The sequence below is a fragment of the Rhinoderma darwinii genome, chromosome 9, assembly GCF_050947455.1.
Source record: "Rhinoderma darwinii isolate aRhiDar2 chromosome 9, aRhiDar2.hap1, whole genome shotgun sequence".
NCBI classification, from domain to species: Eukaryota; Metazoa; Chordata; class Amphibia; order Anura; family Rhinodermatidae; genus Rhinoderma; species Rhinoderma darwinii.
This window is the reverse complement of record NC_134695.1, coordinates 92,988,479-93,009,598: the sequence shown is the minus strand read 5'-3', so window position 1 is coordinate 93,009,598 and position 21,120 is coordinate 92,988,479. Positions and strand designations below refer to the sequence as shown.

General features: G+C 41.1%; 1 protein-coding gene across 7 annotated transcripts in view; it reads left to right on the top strand.

Moving 5' to 3' along the window:
* Positions 1–21,120, top strand: part of ZFHX3 (zinc finger homeobox 3) — a 718,852-nt gene that overhangs the window by 372,280 nt on the left and 325,452 nt on the right. For all 7 annotated transcript variants that reach the window (XM_075838516.1, XM_075838515.1, XM_075838512.1 and 4 more), the window contains one exon: positions 12,465–12,612. The gene's annotated coding sequence lies outside the window, so the exon portion shown is untranslated. The remainder of the gene's footprint in view (positions 1–12,464; positions 12,613–21,120) is intronic.

The following is a 21,120-nucleotide window of genomic DNA, read 5'->3' as shown; positions in this document are numbered from 1 at the left end:
TCATACGTTTAAAAAACTGAGCGTAAAAAGACGCTCCGTAAAAAGAAGTGCATGAAACTTCTTGAGGCGTTCTTTTGGACCTGATTTTCCATTGAACACTATGCAAAACGCCTCAAAAAACGCCTCAAAAGAAACCTGAAAAGAAGCTCCAAATTAAAAGAAGCTTCATTTTCAGCTTCAAAAACGCCTGAAAGTCAGAGGCTGTTTTCCCTTGAAAACCGCTCCGTATTTTCAGACGTTTTTTGTTTTGTGTGTGAACATACCCTGAGGGTATGTTCACACGGCCTATTTTCATACGTAATTCGGGCGTTTTACGCCTCGAATTACGCCTGAAAAGACTGCTCCATTACGTCTGCAAACATCTGCCCATTGCTTTCAATGGGTTTTACGGTGTTCTGTTCCGAGGAGGTGTAATTTTACGCGTCGCTGTCAAAAGGCGGCGCGTAAAAGGACTCCCACGTCAAAGAAGTGCATGTCACTTCTTGGGACGTTTTTGGAGCCGTTTTTCATTGACTCCATTGAAAAACAGCTCCAATAACGTCCGTAAATGACGCCGCGAAAAACACGAGTACTTGCAAAAACGTCTGAAATTCAGGAGCTGTTTTCGCCTGAAAACAGCTCCGTGTTTTCAGACATTTTTGGTCACTACGTGTTGAACACACCCTTAGGCTGGATTCATACAGGGGCAGAAATGCTGCAGATTTTTGGCAGCGTATGTGCAGCATTTCTGCAACAAAATCTGCATGTGTAATGCAGCATTCTTTTATTTCTGTCCAGAAAATGTTCAGTATCATGTGGATGAGATTTTTTCAAATCTCGTCCACATGGCTGGGACTGTAATTTGCTACAGATTTTCCTCACAGAAATTCTGCGCAGATAATCTGCAGCATTTCCTATTGTGTGAATCCATGAACGTAGATGTGTTTGGTATTAGGGTATGTTCACACGCAAACTCAAAAACTTCTGAAAATACGGAGCTGTTTTCAAGGGAAAACAGCTCCTGATTTTCAGAAGTTTTTTAAGCCACTCACGATTTTCATGGCGTTTTTTACGTTTTTGGAGATGTTTTCAATAGAGTCTATGAAAAACGACTCCAAAAACGTCCCAAGAAGTGACCTGCACGTCTTTTTCGCGGCCGTTTTTCTAAACGGCCACGCAAAAAAAAGGGCCCGTCGGAACAGAATGCAGTTTTTCCCATTGAAATCAATGGGCAGGTGTTTGGAGGCGTTCTGCTTCCGATTTTTCGTCCGTTTTTCGTCCGTTTGCGGCCCAAAAACGACCGAAAATAAGCCGTGTGAACATACCCCTACAATTATGCTGTGTATTAGAGACACACATGATCTACTGTCAACTGAGCCATCCGTCCAGCAGACTGACGGATTCGGCTTACAGCGGCGCTATGCAGCTTCTATGGCTAGTGCATACATAGAAACTGCTCAAAAAGTCAATTTTTAAAAAAAATAAATGTCAATTTGAAACATATTTAAAAACACATAACACATACAGTTCCTTAAAAAAATGTCTACTAAGGTTTACATAGCATTTAACCCTTTGTAGCAATGTGGTGCGGTAATCTTTGGTGCACGTTTTCTACACCATATTTTTATTAGACCGCACAGATACATTGGATAGACCTTCACATACATAATGCTTCTATGTGACAATGACCAATGGGGAAAAAGGCTTAGAGTATTAATGGACTTATTAATTATTAGATACAGTACTTGTTTAGGATCAGAGCCAGGTAAGTCTGTTAATCCTGAATTCCATTTTGGTATTAATTCACAAAATGACATACTAATGCTTGTGACATCGCCATCTTATTCGTGAACCCTTCGCGCAACTGGGACCAGGGGAATGTTCATCTCTGCAAAGCGCGCCTTGAAGTGCGTGCACTGGGGACAGGAAATCTACATATTCACCCAGACCTCGTTGTCTTTCAATCACCTCATTGCTGAAATGGCAGAGAAATCTGAAATCTCATTTTCTCCATTTGTACAAATTGCTAATAAATCATTTTGAGTGAGGGACATTGGCAGGCGGGCTCACTCCTTGTGAGATTGCATTTCTAATTAGTGGGTAGAGAGAGGGGCCTTGCATATCACCAAGTGAAGGTGGGCTGCTTGCCCTGTGACCTCATCTCTGCAATGACCTCCTAAAGAAATGAATGTCTGATCAAGACAAAGAGAGGCCCGCCATCATTTTGTCATGCAATAAAAATATACAGATTTGACTCAGTCGGACGCATGATCAATGCACCAAGAGCCGGAAGCTGCTGCCCGCCCAGCAATGCAGACAGAAGTATTTTTGTAGTGCTCTGTATGGTTTTCGAGGGTCCTGCAGTCATGAAGTGGTTAAATGTAATTGCCTGGATTCTGTGCAAGCCTGCATGAAAACAGAGGTGAAAGGACATTGCCTTCTGCTATTAGAAGATGGTCTGTTCTATCACCTTAAGCAGCAGTACAGAGTTGGCTGAGATCAGAGAAGAGAAAGATGAAACAATACAATTCGTGATGAGGACTTTGAGAGGCAACTCTGAATTGTAAGATATCAATAATACAAACTTCATATAAAAATATACTTTATAGAAACAGATGAATTTGTCATTGGCATGTTCAGAGCTGGATTGTTTGACCATTGTGAGTACTGATTAGTTGATCGTGTCTGCAGTCCTGTGGAAGATTATAAGGGCCCTTTTACACCGGCCAAACGAGAGTTCACAGAACGCTCGTTCCCGATAATTGCCCTGTGTAAACAGGACAATGATCAGCCAATGAACAAGCAAATGCTCATTGATCGGCTGATTGGATCGATTTAAATGACCAAAATATTATCGTTGTCGGCAGCTCGTCTCCCAGTGTATGGGGACGAGCGATCGTAGTAACGAGTGATCGTCCCCATAATACCTCCTTGTGAAAGGAGCAAACGAGCACCGATCAACGATCAACACCCCACATCGGGCCGTGTAAAAGCACCCTTAATAACATAGTGGTACAATGTTGTAGTATGCCAAATGACACACTCAGCTCGACTACGTCTGTATTGTTAGAACTGAAATATATTCCGTTGCTTAACCCATAGTACACACATCTGTTAATTATATGCAATATACGAGAATAATCTCTGGACCTATATATAAATCTTTAGAAATGTGCATCCCTGAAAACGTCCTTGTTTATTATGAGACCTGAAAAATAAATATATTGAATGTAATTTGAATGAATTTCTATTCCCTTGTATTTATTAGGTATAAACATGGAGGAGGTATTCAAAGGCAAAGAAAAATGCATTAATATATAGTTCAAGGAACATGATAAGAGGGGTGTCTGTATCTAGTCTTCAAGGACAGGCCCAGGCTTTTAAGATCTAACCCCGCAATCACCATCCAGCTATATACAGAATCTCAGATAATGCGGAATCAGTGGCTGCAAATTTGTCCACCATACAGACTGTTAACGTGTCAATCAGAGAACTGCAATATAGCTTGTTGTATATACCCATCCCACTCTGCTCATTCAGCAGAGACTAGAGGGGACACGTCAGACTTCCCTCTAGCATTAAAGCAGGAATATCATCGTTTATAGCCAATTGGGGGTAGGGCTTAGTACTTCTGGCCCCCAATTTACTCTTCTGGAAGCATTTAATGGGTACAAATACTATGACCAGGTTTGATTTGATCTCATCTGAAGTGTTGCTGTCTGGGGACCATAGGAAAACATACCATGCGGCTGCTATGGGGTTCTTCGAGAGAGGGGTCTAGCCCTGGTCGGGCCCAAGTGTTGTACTCCTGGGTGGCAAGGACCTGTGCAGGACTCCCCTCCACAGAAGAAATGCATTGTGAGCAAACAAGGTTTTTTTATGGTCCTAAAAAGCATCACATGTAGACTTTATATAGTCTGGACAGGTCATTAGTCCAGTTCTATTCATCGCGTAAGCTAAAACAACTCGTCTTTATATGGTTAATTGTTGCATACATTTCAAGTTGTTCCCCCACCTCCCACATTATTATCAACATTGGGCCAGGGGTAATTGACCACAAGTCCAGATACGTACCCGGACCACCATAACTGTAACCATGAATATTATCGTGAATGGAGAAACGTGTTAGTGTTGTTTCTGAATCAGATGGATAGTCATCATTTCGTCCTTTGTTAGGTATTTCTCAGACTCCCCTCCTCTGATAATCCCCATTCTCTCTTTTCTATCGAGCATATGTTTATGGAAATCTATTTTTATTGTGTTATTATTGCTGTTATAGGAAAAGCAGTCCAGCAAATCTAAATGCCAATTTTTTCTACTTTAAAATTGCTCCATGTAGACAGTCATTCTTTCATTGGGTCTATTCTGTTTCCTTAAGCGATAACAAGTGAGTTTAAGCAATCGGTCTACCTTTACTACTTTTTTCTTTCATTTTAACTTCTTTGCTTTTTTTTATGCCTCTTAAAGTGACACTCCACTTTATTAAACAAAATTAAAATTTCATTGAAAATAGCTCCTATGAGCTTACCAAGACATTTGCTTCTCAAAACTGATACATGTAACTAACCTCACTCACGGCCACAGCTCAAGCCTAGTCTAGCAACTGGAAGCCTCTTCCACTGCCCCTGCTCCAACTATGCTGCAGCTTCCGCGAACAACCATGACGACTGGCGTTCACTAATGACATTATTAATTCGAGACTGGTGGGAAAGGCGAGGGGGTTTGATAACGACTGCCCCACAGAGAAATGGCGCAGCAAGCAAAAGAATCGACAGCCAGTGGTAACTGCAGAACCAACTTTTACTCTCTTGAGACACAATGCTTACCAGTTCACTCTTAGGCTGGATTCACACAAGCACATTACGTCCGTAATTGACGGACGTATTTCGGCCGCAAGTCCCGGACCGAACACAGTGCAGGGAGCCGGGCTCCTAGCATCATAGTTATGTACGATGCTAGGAGTCCCTGCCTCGCTGCCGGACAACTGTCCCGTACTGTAATCATGTTTTCAGTACGGGACAGTAGTTCCATGAAGAGGCAGGGACTCCTAGCATCGTACATAACTATGATGCTAGCAGCCCGGCTCCCTGCAGTGTGTTCGGTCCGGGAGTTGTGGCCGAAATTCGTCCGTCAATTACGGACGTAATGTGCTCGTGTGAATCCAGCCTTAGTGGTTCCAGTCCTAAAGTATGCACGCTTGGCAGTTAATCTCACAAAAAGGCCCAATTCTGGACGGTTACAGTGCAACAACATGTCGGACACTGGGAAGGGGCCTTGTCAGGTTGCGGGGCAAGAGATGGCTTGTCTGCACATAGTCGGTATGATAATTTCTGCCATTGCGACCTGCAGCACAGTACGTTTTTACCTTTCCTGGCATAGCTTTTCTCCAGGCCTTTTAGTCTTCTCACCATCGAGTAGGGGCCTACTCGCGTTCCACCTGCAACAGCCAGCAACCCTTTCTGGCCTCTGATTTGCAGCTCTCGCCCTGCCCGGCCATCTGAAAGTTTATGCCCTGTCCAGCTATTTCCAATTCTAATACTGCCAATTAACCCAACTCCTAACTCAGAATCCTCAGCTCTTATAGTAATAGACTCCACTCAAATCACACTTTCACACTCGCCAGTCCTGTTAACCTGCGTCACGCCAACACCCCTTAATATATAACCTAAACTCTTGCTAAAAGTAATATTGTGGCACTCAAACAATGTGTCCACATTCACCCCCAGGATTTAATGACTGCCATCACAGTGCAAAAAGCTTAAAGAGGCTCTGTCACCAGATTTTGCAACCCCTATCTGCTATTGCAGCAGATAGGCGCTGCAATGTAGATTACAGTAACGTTTTTATTTTTAAAAAACGAGCATTTTTGGCCAAGTTATGACCATTTTCGTATTTATGCAAATGAGGCTTGCAAAAGTACAACTGGGCGTGTTGAAAAGTAAAAGTACAACTGGGCGTGTATTATGTGCGTACATCGGGGCGTGTTTACTACTTTTACTAGCTGGGCGTTGTGTATAGAAGTATCATCCACTTCTCTTCACAACGCCCAGCTTCTGGCAGTGCAGCACTGTGACGTCACTCACAGGTCCTGCATCGTGTCGGCACCAGAGGCTACAGATGATTCTGCAGCAGCATCGGCGTTTGCAGGTAAGTCGATGTAGCTACTTACCTGCAAATGCTGATGCTGCTGCAGAATCAAGTGTAGCCTCTGGTGCCGACACGATGCAGGACCTGTGAGTGACGTCACAGTGCTGCACTGCCAGAAGCTGGGCGTTCTGAAGAGAAGTGGATGATACTTCTCATCAGAAAGCCCAGCTAGTAAAAGTAGTAAACACGCCCCGATGTACGCACCTAATACACGCCCAGTTGTACTTTTACTTTTCAACACGCCCAGTTGTACTTTTGCAAGCCTCATTTGCATAAATACGAAAATGGTCATAACTTGGCCAAAAATGCTCGTTTTTTAAAAATAAAAACGTTACTGTAATCTACATTGCAGCGCCGATCTGCTGCAATAGCAGATAGGGGCTGCAAAATCTGGTGACAGAGCCTCTTTAAAGAAACAGAAGATACACATAATATAAAATTTACAATATATCCCAACCTGAAACAGAAACACATTACAAAATACTCTCAAATGCCTCCTTCAGAGCCCTCGGCATCTCCCAGCTACTCTGCTCCTGTAAAGAAAATACGAATTAAAGATATAGTAACACAACGATAATAAAGTGTCCATTCGACCTTCTACACCTTACAACATCAGGCCTGGCAGTCTATTTGAAGGAGAAGCTTCCATGGATCCATTACCTAGTTGCCTGGCCTATGTTCCTAACTTTTATTTACTCTGTTCCTAACCCTGACCTTAACCTTGGCCTTGTTCCGATATAAAGGTATGTTCAGACTGAGTTTTTTGCAAACTGAAAATTACAGATTTTAATCTGCCTGCACGGCGTTTGCCGCATTTTTCTCTCGTGGTTATTGAGCGCCGCGGGCAAAAATGCTGCGAAAAAACGCTTTCTCTACCTCCCATTGATGTCAATGGGAGGTCAGAAACGTAAACTCCCAAAGTTAGGGCATGTCGCTTCTTTTTGCCGCGAGCCGGTTTTACCGCTTGTGGGAAAAAGATGGCTCTGCCTCCCATTGAAATCAATGGGAGGCATTTTCAGACGTTTTTTGGCACATTTTCCAACGCGGTTTCCGTGTCAACAAATTCTGTGTGAACAGGGCCTTACGCTCCTGTTTCACCCTTTTAAGTTGTTGTTTGGTTCTTGTGATTCTTCTCCTGGTATCAACTTATGTCCTGATTCCTGATTACAGTTCTGTCTCATTCTCCGGCTTGCTACATCCTGACTGCTCCAGTGATCCAGTGTTACAAGTTCTTTGCTACGGCACATCCACCACCAACCAGTAACCATTCTGGGGACCACAACCTGGGAATCCTACCAGGAAAGTTCATACTTCTTTGCGGGGGCTAGAGTCAGCTCCCCTGCTCCCCCGTCTTGTTTTCGTAAATACCCCATAAAATTATAAATCCGTAGCAATATTTTAGAACTGTTTCTCTGTTATTCCAACCCAGAAATTTTGAATAAATTGACAACTGGGTGTCACCAGTTGAGGGTGTGTTACTACACAGTCTGACACTATCCAATCAGTTCTGACAGTGCCTCGTGTTTGGTGGGGGTCCCAGCGGTTGGATCCCCAACGATCAGAAATTTATCACCTTTCCTGTGAAAAGTGATCAATAATAATTATGGAAAACCCCTTTTAATGTCATTCTGAATGGTCCATTTCAACAGATGCTATAGTCCAATGTCTTATACACGGACTGAACTTATCAACTTAACTTGCTGATATTATTAGGCTCTATTCACACAAGCATCATGACTTCTCTTCTTAACGAAGCCTTAACAGCTATGCCAGATGCATTCTCGAATGGATCCCGAAAAACCCTGGCAAACCCTTATGACTTTTTATAATATCCAACAGGTTTCTGTCGAAGTTGTGGTTGGGGTTCGTCAACAATACCTGTACCCCTGATGGAAACCGAAAAATGATAGTGTGAACACAACCTAACTGATTGTTTCCTCCATGAAGTCTACCTCAAAGTCCTTCAGGCCCGATGCTGATAGCCCAAAGAAGCTAAAGCATATACTTTTTTTATTCCATACAATGGGAAACTGCCCTGATTTCCTCTGAAACAGTATCAAAAAATAGGAATGGGGTAGATAGAAATTGGCTTGAACATGGGAATGATTTACCATGATCCTGATGATACAAAATCTGAGTAGCACCACCCAGTGGACACATTACAGTGAAAACACCAATGTATTTATATATACCGTACACTACATAAACTACCATTTTTTTCTATCATTTTATCAGGTCCGTTTATTTTGCCTATTTTAAACAAAATTTAAAATTACAATCAGCATTTATTAAGCGATAAAGCACAATATTTTTTTTACGTACCAAGATATTCTACATCACTGTATAATAAGGGAGCTTGTAACAAAAAAATCAGATGAGGCATCAGGTTTATAATCCTTGATTATAAAGCTACATGTATACAGTACATACATACTACTGCTCTGTACAAGTTTCTAGTTGTGCGGAACCAAAATACAGCACCCATAGAAATCATTAGGCCCATACTGTGCCTCCTTATTCCTCTGATTTAATACCTCCGCATTCCAAATGCATTTCTTTATCACAGATTAAGATTAAATCTGAGAATAACAATCGTTCTATGTTCCATCCAGTATAGCCTGTAGGGGGAGAATACCTCCATAATGTGGTGCCATACAGAGATACCATATGGTGCACACGGAGTGCCTACTGCTCTGTTGTATGGGACCTTAGGGTCTCTTTGTACACATGACGCCTTACAGTTCACAATCTAAACTGATAATAACAAAATATACCACAACATGAATAAAAAAGCAAATGATAATAATATATACACAAATTAAAAATAAAATGAAAAATAATACAGATAACTCTAGTATCTTGATATTTCATATATGAATTGACCTTGTCAACCTTCCATATGCGCAATTACCTGCACTGCTGCCTGGGTAACACATGGGATACATTTAAGTTACCATTTTCCCAAATTCCGCCTTGATGTATTTCTCCTATACCCTAGATGTGATATCCATAGTCCAACATTAGTAACCATAATCACAATAATTCCTCACATCAAAGCTGTCCTCTGCCTGACAATTACAGTGTGATTGCTGGAAAAAAAATCTCTAAAAGAAACATGGCCTGTGCTGTGTGTGTGTGTGTGTGTGTGTGTGTGTGTGTATGTGTGTGTATGTGTGTGTGTATTTTGCTTTTTTATGAAGCAAATTGGTTTTTCAGGGGCCAGGGAAGGAGCGGACGAGAAGTTTAAATCCTACTCACTAGCCGGAGGGTTTCATTCAGCCGGGGTTGAAAATGTAAAGATTTATTTATTTATTTTTAAATTGATAGCCAAGAATAAAAGAGAATGGCAGGAGAAGCTGATCAGGAATGAATAAAGTCTCCTTTTAAGCTGAAATAATGCACCCTTCCTCCCAGAAAAGCTGGCCTGTAATTGCTTGCAATCACTCGGCACAAATTGTCCGCTTGAATTTGCTTTTTAATTTTGTATAATCTGGTCCATTTCTCTCTCTCTCTGTGTCTTTGAGCTTAACCTGACTCTCTCTCTCTCTCTCTCTCTCTCTCTCTCTCTCTCTCTCTCCCTCCCTCTCATCCTCACTCACTCTCTCTCCCTTTTGCTCCTGGTTTAATTCTTTAGTGCAGTTAAAAAAATAGTAATATTTCCCAATGATATTTGATGGCTTTTATTAAGCAGAGGTACTTAAAAGATAGAATGAAAGTGAAGGGGTTTCAACCGCACAAACTCTAAGGTTCTTCCTTTAAAAGACTATTACATTTGTCCAGCTTAAAACCTTGACCTGACTTTGCATATTTAGACAGAATTAGGATTTTTTTCCTCTATTTCTTGACTAAACGAACTATGGATTAAGATAGGCTGCTGATTATTACAGGGATGCAGTTTAGGGGGACACATTCAGGTAAATTACATTTAGTTGCATTTGGGCATTTGCAACTTGTACTTTAGGTGGCCATAAACAGCCTGACATCCCTCCTAAGGCTACATTGACACGAGCGTATCAGATTCACGCGCGTGAAAAACGCACGTGAATCTGGTTCGTGTGAGGTGTATTATTGCATGTGTGCTTTGCGAGTGGCATGTGTTATTCACGCACTCGCAAAGCACATATTTTTTTATTATTTTCAATTGAATTGATGTGCATGAAACACAAAGCACACGGATGTGCATCCGTGTGCTGTGCGTGATTTTCACGCACCCATTAACTTCAATGGGCGATAGGCGCGTGAAAAACGCACCAATATAGGACATGCAGTGGGTTTTACACAACGGACACACGCTGCGTGAAAACTCCTGCATGTGTGAACGGCCCCATTGAAATCAATGGGTCCGTGTGCTGCACGTGATTTCCCTGCGCAGCACACGGATTTTATTCACGTTCGTCTGAATGAGCCCTAAGGCCTCATGCACACGGTAGAGGAGACTGTATGGTGGCACATGGAGTCCACGCATCTCTGTCGTACAGAGCCATAGGCAGTGTCTGTAGGCTGTCGTATGGCACTCTATACAGTGCTGTATTATACGGTTATTCTCCCCTGGAATTATCTCTTGTAATGAGGAAAAGCTCAGCAATATGGCACCCAATGCAACATGCCATGATTTTGTATGAAATCAGAGGCATACAGATGAACAATAGGGCTCAATTCGGAAGTTGTACGAAGCCGTAGTGCAAATGCCCGAACGCCTACAGTCGGTAGTAAATCTTCCTGCCTATAAATCCTCTATACACTGCGAGTGACATCTCATAGAACGTCCCATGGTCCATGAGTAGTGAACACCATGAAGACTTGTAAGTTAAAAATGCCATTTCAGGGGATGTACCATGTCTGAATGGAGCTGCTCTGGAAGCTTATTATAGGAATTATATAGCAATCTATAGATTTGAACAATGATATGAACCCGAACCCTTTTCCATATGGGAATCATAGAAGGGGCACTCTGCTCAGGACCCCTCTCTATCAGCCAGAACAACAGTGTCTCTATAGTGACCACTGGTCGCCCACCACGGGCAATGTACGGCCAGCCTGATCTTCCAACAGAGCCGAAGCTAAATTCTGCGTAAATTACATTACTTATTTTGTACTAATACTGAGTTACATCCTTGATTATACTTCAGAGCTTCATTCACAATTCTCCTGGCTGATATTGGAAACAGTCAACAAGCTTATCGTCAGACACACCCCTAACAACTTAGCTAAACTTCTAATATGTAATGGAACAGTTCGTTTTTCCTATGTCAGATTACTATACAGTGCCTGTTGTAAAGACTACAGTTTCCTTAATGCAAAGCAATGCAGATCAAACTGTATCTGACTATCTGCTAGTAAGGAATGCTGGAAAATGTTAGTTTTAAATCCTGCAGAATTGTAAATGCAGCTCTGGATATAGTACAGGCTACATATCAGGATCAGTATAAGGAATGTAATGCACTTAAAATGTTACTTAACTATAGAGTAATTATATATGCAAATGATAAAATGGTTTTCAGAGGTGAATTGACACTCTTGCAAATGGTCTTGGCCTCCAAAATAAAATTAATAATTCACATAGAACAATGGTTGAATATTATATAAAGATGTTAGAAATGACCATGTTTACATAAAGTGATGCAGAAATAATAGCGACAAATAATAATAGATTTATATATACTTTATAAACTAAAAGTGAGTCATTATTTGCTTTGCGTTGCATTAGCTTTCCATCTTGATAATTTATAAATTCCACTAATTTACATAAAGAAGAAATTATCTATAAAAAAAAATCTGTCTATGGGCTTGACCACATGTAATGGGATTGCTGCAGAAAATTTCTGCAACAATTCGGCAGAAACTAGCAGACATTCTGCCGTGAAAAAACCGCACCATTTCCTGAGGTTTTTCCTGCAGAAAATGGTGCGGAATTTGCGGCGTTTTTCTCAATTCTGGAAGATGGTGACACGCAGCAATTCAGTCCACTTTCCGCAGCAGGAATTGCAAGGAAATTTTTTCGCAGTGCGTGGATGAGATTTGTTGAGTCTCACCTACTTTGCTGCTACTGTATTCTGCTGCGTATTTTTCCGTCTACAATTCCGGACGGAAAATACGCAGCAATTCCGCTACGTGTGGACAAGCCTTATGTGTTACCAAGCCACACAAAAATGTATATGACGTTGCAAAAACAAAACAAAACTCTTTTCAGGTGAACACCCTGGACAGAAAAGCTTGCACTCTAACATTGGTATGGGCAATACTTACTGAAGACAGATGTACATGTAATATTACATTTCAAGGTTTTCATATAGGTTATTAACAAAAAGGTCAACAGCATCATTTTTGGTCTTTTCCAGGAATCGTCTCTTGCGTCTTCACCCGACAATTCATCTGTCCAGTGACGTCTATAAGAGAATAAAACAAATAGATGTTCTCAGTGAGACTTTCTTCAACTTGCGTCAGCACCTCGTGTACGGCCTGAAGATCAGCAGACTTTCATTAAAGGTAATGTAGCAAACCTTTTCTACTTGTGTGGTTTACTGTGAAGTGACCCAGCAGGGGATGACGACTGGATATATATATATTTACTGTTATTGTTTTTCTTTGCGCTAAATACATTTATACATCACAAGTATATATTATTTTAATTGTAAATAATATTGATATTTGTATATGGAGGTGTCTGATGAGGACACAATGTTTGTCTAAGGTCTGACCTCAGAATCCCCTGGTAATCAGGTATTATCGCTGGGGGAAGCTGCGGCCAGCCATACATTTCCCTTGCAGCGAAGCTCAAATGAATGGCCGACCAGTTAGTACATGGATAAGCCTGGTCAGCCAGAGACTCTCTTTGTAAGAAGTTCTCCACTCTGGATAATCGAGACGCAAGGAAAACCCACATCTGATGATATTCACATGCCCATCATTTGTTTACATAACCTAATGGGACATATGGGAAGGGATTTAGTTATTGGAGAAAGAAGCATTAGTTAAATCAAATTTCCTGCCACTTCTCTGAAGAAAAATACAACCACCATTGTTGCAGACTGTATTCATTAAATGTAGGGAGCAGGATGTCAGTCGCAATCCGTGGCGGAAATGCCACGTGAACATAACTTTACTATACCCTGATCTATATTTTCTAGTTAAGATGCCAAAGAAAGCAGCAGAATGTGAACTCCTTTGCATTGGTGTGCCAACGAAGGCAGACTCCGATTGTGGATCATCAAAGCATATTCCAAGAATCGGGGGCTACCGAATGTAATAAATTCAAGTGATTTTATTCATCCCTGGATGTAACAGCGCAACGTTTCAGCCAACTTACTAAGGATGTTCTCAAGCAATATAGTGCAAATAAGGTGCGGTTTATAAAGATGCGTATTCATTGCATCATTAAACACAAATTAAAGGGGTATCCCCAAAGTCATAAATTATCACCTATCCACAGGCTAGGTCATAATTTTCTGATAGCTGAGGACCCCACCGCTGGGCCCCCTACCGAACGGGAGACCCGAACCATTCGATCCTCCTCACCGACCGACCGCATGGAGCGGTGGTCGAGCATGCACTCTGCTGCTTCATTCAATTTCTATGGGAATGACAAAAACAGCCGAGTACAGCGCTCGGCTGTTTTCCGTCATACTTATAGACAGTGAAGGGAGTAGCGGGCACATGCTTGACCACGATCCATTCAAGCGAATGCAGTGAGGAGGTCCAGGGGGTTTGAAACCCCTGAAACCCCTGTTCTCACGATGGGTGGCGGTCCCAGCGGTGGGGCCCCCAGCAATCATAAAAATATCACCTATTCCGTAGTTCTGTGATCATTTATGATTTTGGGAACACCCCTTTAAGTATAATATTCCTTATTACAGTACATTCTTAGTAAAGTGCATAAAATGGTTCTGGGTATTCATAGAACTTATATCATGTTGTAGACAGTATGCACTTTACTATGACTGTACTGTAATGATGTCATGAATACGCACGCATCTTTATAAAATGCATTGCTTGAGAAAAGCCCTAGTTAGGCTGAATTCACATTTTGCATTTTTGTTGCGTTTTTTGAACTGTTGGGGAGACAAAACGAATCTATACGGGTATGTGCACATGACCTCTTTTCAGACGTAATGGAGGCATTTTAAAGGCGGCTCCAATACGTCGGCAAACATCTGCCCATTGCTTGCAATAGGCTTTACGATGTACTGTGCCGACGATCTGTCATTTTACGAGTCGCTGTCAAAAGACGGCTCGTAAAATTACGGCAACGTCAAAGAAGTGCAGGACACTTCTTGGGACGTAATTGGAGCCGTTTTTCATTGACTCCAATGAAAACCAGCTCCAATTATGTCCGTAAATGACGCCACGAAAAACGCGTGCACTTGTTAAAACGTCTGAAATTCTGGAGCTGTTTTCTCCTGAAAACAGCTCCGTAATTTCAGACGTATTTGGTGTTGTCTTGTGCACATACCCTAAAATGCATGCATCTTTTATTATCCATGCATTTTTTAAGGTGTTTCAGCTGTAATCTGGCTTTAAATTTACTAGTCATAGGCTTACAGCTAACATGGCTAATTAAAAAACACATGAGTTTTTTAGATGCATTTTTCTCCCCAACAGTAAAAAAACGCAACATGTGAACACAGCCTTAGGCCCCCTGCACACGACCGTAGAATTCATCCGCAATCATGGTCTGTAATTACTGTGCTATTCACTTCTATTGCCCACAGACACCTTTCCGCATATTTACGAGAAGGTGTCCGTGCCGTAGAAAAGCTCCGCAAAAGATAGGACGTCCTATTTTTTGCTTTTTACGGACTATGCTACCATACTTTTTATTGGAGCACAACCCGCACATGTGGGTGGCTGTCAGCAGCCGGCCGTGTCCGTAATCACGGACAGTCATTACAGGCACGGTCGTTTGCAGGGGGCCTTAGTCGGCTAAAATGTTGCAATGTTACATTCATGAGTGATTAAAATCACTTGAATTTACTGCATTTGATAGCGCTGCGAGTTTTTGGATTATTTATCTATTTCCATATATCGTGTTTGCGTTCTTGCTTTTGGAAGACAAACAATAAAAAATCAGTGTCCAGTAATGTAAATCAATTCAGAATAATCTACAAGTTTTTGCTTATGCCAGGTCTAATTAGGACAGAAAACTCATAGCTGGCTGCTGTGCCCGTGGCTGAGATGTGTTTGGGCATCACAACCATTGTCTGTACGCCCTGCTCATCACAACACAGCAGTGTCGAAATGTACCATCTGATCCATGCGTCAAACATTTCATCAGTCGGCATCTCGCAGGAAAAGGGACAACAGAATCCTTCCCTTCTCAGACAGAGATTGAAAATCACCTGTTTATTTTCCGGCCTGTTTGCAGCTGATTTAAATTCAGTGGATTGCACGGATTTCATTTGAAATTCTAAGCAGCGGCCAGGCAATCAGGAGGCTGAAATAAGCTGAACTGAATGAGCTGTAAAAAAAAGAAACAGGACTCATTTTTTAGCCCTATAGTATCTGTCATAAAGACCAAGGACGTCTGACTCGCGACCATGTGACTTGTATCGCCCGATGTGTATAATATCGTGTGCCCAAATGCAAATGTATCCGACATTGAAAATGTGCTTATATTAAAACTCTACAAAAATAACATCATGCCCAATATATGGATATATAAAAAATTTAATTGCGATTAACATGAGAGGTTATTGCATGTGGGGATACAGTAACTTACAGGCATTAGGGTATACGAAAAGGTGCGATCCTTTTTTCTCTACCTATTTATTGTTATTTTAATTTAAAGGGTATGTTCACACACACACTAATTACGGACGTAAATCGGGTGTATTAACCCCCGAATTACGTCCGAAATTACGGCTTGAATGCGTTGACAAACATCTGCCCATTGAAAGCAATGGGCTGACGTTTGTCTGTTCAGACGAGGCGTATATTTACGCGCCGCTGTCCTGAAAACAGCCCCGGAATTTCGGCCGTTACGGACGCTGCCGTGTGAACATACCCAAAGACGCATGACATTGAGATTTTAATTGTGAGTAAATAAGAATATATAACTTTTTCCAATAGTGCACAGCTTTATTGCAGGGTGGGGAGATTTATTAAGCAAAATGCATCAGAATTCTAGCATAAATTGCAGTATAATAGTGGAGTACATGGCACCCACCAAATTTACTATGCGTTTTTCACCGTTTTCTCTCCTACCTCGGCAGTTTTCAAAAGGGTCTAGTAAAAGGGAAGTCATAAAAGGCACCAAATTTATTAACGACGTGTCTAAGTTGCACCAAAGTTGCATACTGTCCGCAACTTGTAAAATGATGCACCTTATGACAAAATTCGAATCTCCCCCAATGTGTTTTAAATGTTTTTAGTGTATCCTTTGTTACTCTTAGGTCCTGTTCACATCACATTAGTGAAGTACACTCTTAGCGTGTATGCCGGGAAAAGCTCTCGGCATACACACGAAGCGTATCCATAAGGCACCAGTTACCCGATGGAGGCCAAAAGAGTGTCCTTTTGGCTTCTGTCTGGCCGGTATACATCGATATACTACAAAAAATGTATGGCATACTATATTAGAATACGCTATTCCACACAACTTACGTTTTTTACCATGGGAGTCTATGGACGACATATCCCACTGTATACCTATGTCGCATTAAGTCTGAGCTTTTCCAGGTCACGGACCTCATGGATGTTTTCTTCTGATGTGGTTCAATGATAACATACCCACTGATGAACATTTGGTAAAAGCACGCAGCGTATCCTCCCTGTGCGCCGCAGGGAGTTCCGGGCGAAAAAGCGCACCAAACTGTTTTTCGTCCGGAATGTCCGCTGCGGAACACTGTTGCATTAACCGGCCTGCTAGCAGGCCGTCCTCCTAGGATGATGTTTCATCCCGGGAGACCTGTGCAGCCTGTGATTAGCTGCTGCGGCGGTCACACGGGATGAAGCGTCATCCCAGGAGGTCGGCTTTGAGGGAGAAACACAGACTCCTAGGTAAGTATAGTGTTTTTTTTATTCAGAGTTGCGTTATTTGAGGCGGAATCGCTGTGAAACTGCCTCAAAAAATGCAACAACTTCTATTTGTTACGGGTTTTACCTCCCCATTGAATTAATTGGGGAAAACCAGCAGCAAATATGCAGCGATTACGCAAATACAATTGACATGCTGCGGAATAAAATTCTGCAATGCAGGTCCAATTCGGAGTGTTTTTTTCCGCTCAATACTTACGCAGCGCTTGGATGAGATTTGTTCAATCTCATCCACTTTGCTGCTACTGTATTCTGCTGTGTTTTTTCCGTCCGCAATTCTGGACAGAAAAAACGCATTAATTCCGCCCTTAAAGTGGCTCATAGAAAAGTACATATTACATGACTGATGACATCATTGTTGTAAAACTATAATAAGATCTTGAATGTGTAATATAAAAGCATAACATTAATCATGTCTTGATAAATACTGGGTTCTTCATAAAAATTCATGGTGAAAGTGGAAACTCGGCTTCTTTGTTGTTAAACTCTCATTATGTCAAGTGCTTCTTGCTGAATGATTATGTCTATGTGACAACGACCCCAGCCCAGTGGTAGGTATAATCCTGTGTCTTCATTCTCTAGCTACATACTGATTTTACATTACTCGCAGGATCTAGATTCGAGCCATATGTGAAATTTTTTAATTTACATAAAAACAAACGGATTATGTATTTATTACAGCACCAGTAATCCTGAAATACTCTAAAGTCTTTCAGGATTTATTTAAGGTGAAAGGTTTGTTACTCCTTCTTGACCACACCAAACTTTTCTTTTTAGAAAGCTTTTTAATTAAATGTTGGTGTTTTATTCACCTGTTTACCAAAATAATTAGTAAAAATAGTAAAAAAAAAAAAAGGATCTTTAGAAATATTTTCATAGGTTATAAAGTTAAATGGGTTATCCAGTATGGGCAATCAGTTTTTCTTAAAAGGGAACCTGGCAGTAATTGTACAATTTCTTTCCGGCACCCCCAGAGGAGAAATGAAGACATACATGTTGCTCAATTAAATCAATGGGCCGTCCATGTCCAGGCATGGCCAGGCATGTTGGGTCCTCCAGAGAAAGAGACACTTTGAGCAAGTCCAGCAGATCATGATTTAAAGGAAAACTTTCCTTTTTTTGAGATTTGCCAGTTCTGTCAAAGTCTCCGAAGCAACAGGCTTAAAGCATAGGCTGTCAAATGGTCTGTTGCATAGTAGTCTCCGTGAGTGAAAGGCATGACTATGACTAAGAGGTGACATGATAAGGGTCATGTGTTGATTGGATGCTGGCATCTGGAGAATAATTTATAGATATAAACATAGGTGACAGGTCGGACATACCTTGGTAAGGATTTTGGGGACTGACAGAGGAGAGACAGTGGAGGAGTAAGAGGAGAGACGAATGAGTGGAGTACAGATTGGAGGGTTAGTATTCATCTTCATGGTAGGCCACAAAGGATATTGTTGCAGTAGTTAATTCAGGATGGATGAGGGCAATCACTAGCATTTTGGTTTATTGGTATATGGAACAAATAAATAACAGCATTCTCAATAATAAGACATCTAACTTGTAGCGTGTTCATAACATAGAGTTAGTCCCTGCAGTTGGAAAATAGATGGGATGCAAATCAGGTTAGTCCATGATAATTCACCCCGGGTGATGTAGAAATGTAAGTGTCAAAATAACATAATCACTTACAAATGTAAGAAACGGGTGAGCAAACAAGCAATGGTCTCATATGACCTAGAATAGTGGAGAAGAGCTCGCAGATGCAGGTCTAGGAAGTAGTAGGACATCAATTTCATTTCCGTGGTCCCTAGATGTACTGATATAAGTCAGGTAGGTCCTTTCCAGTGCTTTGTGGCAGGCATGACATATTGTGTTAAAACATTATGTAGTTTACTATCACGCAGGCTTATATAGATATTAAAATATTCCCTTTATCAGCATCTGCAAGTGGGAAATATTCCTAGTAATGTCCATAAATGCATCAAACCTGTTTTAAATTACAGCCATACCTAAAATTACATAATTTTCATCACTTCTAGCTATTATTTCTGTACATATTGTTAACATATGAATTGCAATAGCCATAAAAATACATGTGCCAAATATTATTTTCCAGATCATTTTGGCACCTTGAAAACATCAAAGTACATAGACCCGCACAGGTGCAGCATGCTCCACACTCAGCAATCCCACCCTGATCCATGCTCAGAAGCCTCATCAAATGCACATTCCATATATACAGGATTATTATTTTTAGCACCTACTGATCACTTAATGATGGAGGGGACAAAGAAAATGACTGCTCACGTGTTAACACATTTCATTTTTATGTTAATGCTTTAATCACAATCTGACCGTTAATTTATGTAAATACATTAAATGAACAGCCACAGAAGTGATGGATGTTCAATATTTACATCTTGTTTACTTTAACCCCTTCGTATGCCGGACCTATTGATTCTGTAAGTATACTTTTCCAGCCATGCACTATGCTTTGTTAGGTCACTACCTGTTCAAATTTTTGACAAAAAAAAATATATTTTTAAACTGATGCTTCATATGGAGGCTCTTTAAATATTATAGGGAACGGAATTAGATCAATCTCGTAAAATAAGTTAAATGAAAGGGGGTTTTCCTACTTCAGACATTTAGGGCATCTTCTCCTATACATGGTCACCATACGCTGTCTTGGTTTTATAAATATTGTCCTGGTTGCCAATATTCTTCCAATAGGTGGGGATCCAAGAGGTGAACTCCCAACTGGACAGACATGTATGGCATATTTTGTAGATATCACATGTCTGTATCGTGAATATCCCATTTAATAGGTTGTCTTATGTTTTTTCTTAAATGGAAGCCCAACTGGCGATCACTTGATCAACGCAGGTCCAGCTTTAGAAACTCTGGAGGATCAGTTGTTATAATACATGGAGCAGCCAGTTCTGCTCTCACTAATATAGGGCAGTCATGAGTATGCCCACCCCCCATGGCTTCTATATGAAGAAGGGCTTGTCTCGTATTAATATAATGTTACTATAATATAACGTTATCGTGTTGGTTAGTTGGAGAAGGTTCCTATAATAAGCTTTCAGAGCAGCTCCAGCGCTTTGCATGGCGCCATGACAAAGCAGCCAGCCGCTATTCCTTCAACAAGCGCTCGTCCATGCAATATATCCAGCACGGCTCAGTGCCTGAAGAAGGTCGTATTGACCGAAACGTTGCACTCTGCCACTGGCAATAAAAACAAAATAATAAAAATTACCTTTTTTCAAATTGTTGTGCCGGATACTCTCTTTTCGTAAACCATAGTATCCTCATGTTTCTTCAAACCATTTATGTAGAAAATAAAAACATCCTGTCTCCTGCCAAGTAAACCTTTGTGTTGAAGGTAGCTGATTCCAGCCAGGCAGATGACCACTTGTAATCATAAAACAATAACTAATGGTGAACAGATCAGTGAATGTCCCTAATGAATGCACCAGCAGGTGAAGCTCTTAATGTCCAGGTTTGGTGGGTCAGCCATCTGGATAACAACGTCCTAACAGGTGATTAACACATTCCTTACATTTCGAATGATCATTAACAGATGGAAAACTGGACATAGGAGACTCGGTAATGAGCGGCGGCCTTCACAGCATTACCTATCATGTCTGGAACTGCCTCGGACAATGATGTAATCCAAATTAAGGATCGATTGTTAGGGAAAAAAATCAATATCACTTGCTGGAGGATTAACATAATTTGCTGCTTAAGACAAAGTCTGACATGATGTAAGGAAGCCATCTGAAATATAACGAAATCTCTTACTGCATCTTTATGCTATGAATGATCAGAAATGATTCAATTAAAGAAGTCATTGACCTATCATGCTAATCATTTTTGGATCCCGAAGCTGCTGTATCTCCCCTACCCTTCGTTTTGTGATATTTCTCCTAGTTTATTGCATTTTTAATCTTGATTAGTTGAATCCTT